This window comes from Convolutriloba macropyga, unplaced genomic scaffold (genome assembly GCF_964194025.1).
Source record: "Convolutriloba macropyga unplaced genomic scaffold, txConMacr16.3 SCAFFOLD_4673, whole genome shotgun sequence".
In the NCBI taxonomy this organism is placed as follows: domain Eukaryota; kingdom Metazoa; phylum Xenacoelomorpha; order Acoela; family Convolutidae; genus Convolutriloba; species Convolutriloba macropyga.
In genome coordinates this window covers 1,617-6,732 of record NW_027452391.1, presented here as the reverse complement: position 1 = coordinate 6,732, position 5,116 = coordinate 1,617, and the positions used below count along the sequence as shown (strand labels likewise).

Here is a 5,116-nt window from a genome sequence, read left to right as displayed (position 1 = left end):
AGTTCTCTATGTAACTTTCATGTGAAGAAGTTTCGCCAGTCTTTTTGACTGTCTCAAATCTGAGTCATGCTTAGGCTACTAGTTGCTTCATAGTACTTATCGCCTCGAGATCATTGAACAAAACTTGATTTTCACATGTTGCTGTTTCAGCTTCCGCTTACTAGAAACAACATAATACTAGTCTCATTAAGTTCCGTCTCTTTGCAATTTTCTTATGAAGAAAATTCGCCATCACAATGACTCCAGCAGTTCTTGATCAAGGAATGCAATCATTGATCAGAATGCTATTATTTGAATCGGTTCTGCTTTAAGTGTTCCAATTTTATTGGAAGCACCAACAATAGAACATCAATGTGTTCAATCGAGAGTTATATAACCCTGAATCGGACGCAGTCAACAGCCGAAGCCGAGACCGCCTTTTGCGTTAGAGAGGTCGGTAAACAAATCTTGCGATTCATACCGAATTAACACATATAGCTGTGCTCCTCTTCGTAAAGCGAGCCAAGTGATCCCCTGTTGAAGGATGTATTTGGACCAATCTAGTAGCATTTGGTTTCCAACAAGCTCTCCCAAGTTAGCTTACTTATTGGGCTTTTCAACCAATTCGGTTGGCTACAAGCATCATCAAAGTACTAGCCACAGTTTGATCGCAAAATTCTACGACTTTCACATGTTGATGTTTCGGCTTGCGCTTAGCCTACTATAAGCAACATAATACTAGTCATATCATAGAGCGTGATCAGCTTGTGACGTTCTCATGATGAAGTTTCACCAACAGTGTCTCACTTCGAGCTTAAATCCAGCTACTAGTAACTACACAGTACTGACTGCAACGATAACTTTTATCTATACCTTTCACATGCTGCGCTTTCGGCCAGGGCCTACTAACGTCAACATAATACTCGATATAAACTTTTGTTCATGATGCAGCTTCCCCATGCAGAAGTTTCGCCTTCAAATGCTCTCTTGGCCATATGACGTAAGAAAAGGTTACTAGTAACATCACAGTACTAGCCACAGTTTGATTGCAAAATTCTACGACTTTCACATGTTGATGTTTCGGCTTGCGCTTAGCCTACTAGAAGCAACATAATACTAGTCATATCATAGAGCGTGATCAGCTTGTGACGTTCTCATGATGAAGTTTCACCAACAGTGTCTCATTTCGAGCTTAAATCCAGCTACTAGTAACTACACAGTACTGACTGCAACGCTAACTTTTATCTATACCTTTCACATGCTGCGCTTTCGGCCAGGGCCTACTAACGTCAACATAATACTCGATATAAACTTTTGTTCATGATGCAGCTTCCCCATGCAGAAGTTTCGCCTTCAAATGCTCTCTTGGCCATATGACGTAACACAAGGTTACTAGTAACATCACAGTACTAGCCACAATTTGATCGCAAAATTCTACGACTTTCACATGTTGATGTTTCGGCTTGCGCTTAGCCTACTATAAGCAACATAATACTAGTCATATCATAGAGCGTGATCAGCTTGTGACGTTCTCATGATGAAGTTTCACCAACAGTGTCTCACTTCGAGCTTAAATCCAGCTACTAGTAACTACACAGTACTGACTGCAACGATAACTTTTATCTATACCTTTCACATGCTGCGCTTTCGGCCAGGGCCTACTAACGTCAACATAATACTCGATATAAACTTTTGTTCATGATGCAGCTTCCCCATGCAGAAGTTTCGCCTTCAAATGCTCTCTTGGCCATATGACGTAAGAAAAGGTTACTAGTAACATCACAGTACTAGCCACAGTTTGATTGCAAAATTCTACGACTTTCACATGTTGATGTTTCGGCTTGCGCTTAGCCTACTAGAAGCAACATAATACTAGTCATATCATAGAGCGTGATCAGCTTGTGACGTTCTCATGATGAAGTTTCACCAACAGTGTCTCATTTCGAGCTTAAATCCAGCTACTAGTAACTACACAGTACTGACTGCAACGCTAACTTTTATCTATACCTTTCACATGCTGCGCTTTCGGCCAGGGCCTACTAACGTCAACATAATACTCGATATAAACTTTTGTTCATGATGCAGCTTCCCCATGCAGAAGTTTCGCCTTCAAATGCTCTCTTGGCCATATGACGTAACACAAGGTTACTAGTAACATCACAGTACTAGCCACAATTTGATCGCAAAATTCTACGACTTTCACATGTTGATGTTTCGGCTTGCGCTTAGCCTACTAGAAGCAACATAATACTAGTCATATCATGGAGCGTGATCAGCTTGTGACGTTCTCATGATGAAGTTTCACCAACAGTGTCTCATTTCGAGCTTAAATCCAGCTACTAGTAACTACACAGTACTGACTGCAACGATAACTTTTATCTATACCTTTCACATGCTGCGCTTTCGGCCAGGGCCTACTAATGTCAACATAATACTCGATATAAACTTTTGTTCATGATGCAGCTTCCCCATGCAGAAGTTTCGCCTTCAAATGCTCTCTTGGCCATATGACGTAACACAAGGTTACTAGTAACATCACAGTACTAGCCACAATTTGATCGCAAAATTCTACGACTTTCACATGTTGATGTTTCGGCTTGCGCTTAGCCTACTAGAAGCAACATAATACTAGTCATATCATAGAGCTTGATCAGCTTGTGACATTCTCATGATGAAGTTTCACCAACAGTGTCTCATTTTGAGCTTAAATCCAGCTACTAGTAACTACACAGTACTGACTGCAACAATAACTTTTATCTATACCTTTCACATGCTGCGTTTTCGGCCAAGGCCTACTAACGTCAACATAATACTCGATATAAAATTTTGATCATGATGCAGCTTTCCCATGCAGAAGTTTCGCCTTCAAATGCTCTCTTGGCCATATGACGTAACACAAGGTTACTAGTAACATCACAGTACTAGCCACAATTTGATCGCAAAATTCTACGACTTTCACATGTTGATGTTTCGGCTTGCGCTTAGCCTACTATAAGCAACATAATACTAGTCATATCATAGAGCGTGATCAGCTTGTGACGTTCTCATGATGAAGTTTCACCAACAGTGTCTCACTTCGAGCTTAAATCCAGCTACTAGTAACTACACAGTACTGACTGCAACGATAACTTTTATCTATACCTTTCACATGCTGCGCTTTCGGCCAGGGCCTACTAACGTCAACATAATACTCGATATAAACTTTTGTTCATGATGCAGCTTCCCCATGCAGAAGTTTCGCCTTCAAATGCTCTCTTGGCCATATGACGTAAGAAAAGGTTACTAGTAACATCACAGTACTAGCCACAGTTTGATTGCAAAATTCTACGACTTTCACATGTTGATGTTTCGGCTTGCGCTTAGCCTACTAGAAGCAACATAATACTAGTCATATCATAGAGCGTGATCAGCTTGTGACGTTCTCATGATGAAGTTTCACCAACAGTGTCTCATTTCGAGCTTAAATCCAGCTACTAGTAACTACACAGTACTGACTGCAACGCTAACTTTTATCTATACCTTTCACATGCTGCGCTTTCGGCCAGGGCCTACTAACGTCAACATAATACTCGATATAAACTTTTGTTCATGATGCAGCTTCCCCATGCAGAAGTTTCGCCTTCAAATGCTCTCTTGGCCATATGACGTAACACAAGGTTACTAGTAACATCACAGTACTAGCCACAATTTGATCGCAAAATTCTACGACTTTCACATGTTGATGTTTCGGCTTGCGCTTAGCCTACTAGAAGCAACATAATACTAGTCATATCATGGAGCGTGATCAGCTTGTGACGTTCTCATGATGAAGTTTCACCAACAGTGTCTCATTTCGAGCTTAAATCCAGCTACTAGTAACTACACAGTACTGACTGCAACGATAACTTTTATCTATACCTTTCACATGCTGCGCTTTCGGCCAGGGCCTACTAATGTCAACATAATACTCGATATAAACTTTTGTTCATGATGCAGCTTCCCCATGCAGAAGTTTCGCCTTCAAATGCTCTCTTGGCCATATGACGTAACACAAGGTTACTAGTAACATCACAGTACTAGCCACAATTTGATCGCAAAATTCTACGACTTTCACATGTTGATGTTTCGGCTTGCGCTTAGCCTACTAGAAGCAACATAATACTAGTCATATCATAGAGCTTGATCAGCTTGTGACATTCTCATGATGAAGTTTCACCAACAGTGTCTCATTTTGAGCTTAAATCCAGCTACTAGTAACTACACAGTACTGACTGCAACAATAACTTTTATCTATACCTTTCACATGCTGCGTTTTCGGCCAAGGCCTACTAACGTCAACATAATACTCGATATAAAATTTTGATCATGATGCAGCTTTCCCATGCAGAAGTTTCGCCTTCAAATGCTCTCTTGGCCATATGACGGAACACCAGGTTACTAGTAACATCACAGTACTAGCCACAGTTTGATTGCAAAATTCTACGACTTTCACATGTTGATGTTTCGGCTTGCGCTTAGCCTACTAGAAGCAACATAATACTAGTCATATCATAGAGCGTGATCAGCTTGTGACGTTCTCATGATGAAGTTTCACCAATAGTGTTTCATTCGAATTGGTTCTGCTTTAAGCTCTCCAATTGTTTTGGATGAACCAGTTTTGCCCTTCGAAGCCACTTTTGTGAGCTTTTGTGGGTCTTTACCAAGAGGATATACCTCAAGGCCTCTTTCAATTCCTTTAAGTTCTTTCAACTCCTTTACAGTTTCTAGGTTCACATAGCTGCAAACCTTATTTCTAGTTTTAAGTCTGGCCAACTTGGGGAGAGTTGGTGCAGACCGTGACCAATTCTAGTAGGATGCCACAACAAGAATGTGATCAACTTAGCTTGTCGATGAACCTGCCCCACATTCAAACAACTCTATCGCCTTTTCCTCGTATAGTTATATGCGAGGGCCTCTCATAGAGAGCGCTGTTAGCAACCTTTTCCACATAGACGATAAAGTTGTGAGTGTTTTGCACATGGCTGTTGTCATCACCACGTGACGAGTCAACTCAGCTTGACTCTCTACACTCCGACAAGCTTTGCACATACGCCTTTAGTTCAGTATGTGTCTTTAATCTGACTCCGGTGCCTCAAGCCGGAAAAATTGTCAGATTATG

General features: G+C 41.0%; 1 pseudogene; it reads right to left on the bottom strand.

Annotated features, from left to right (window-relative positions):
* Window positions 1-373: 373 nt before the first annotated feature.
* Window positions 374-525, bottom strand: LOC142357441 (5.8S ribosomal RNA; annotated as a pseudogene).
* Window positions 526-5,116: the final 4,591 nt, after the last annotated feature.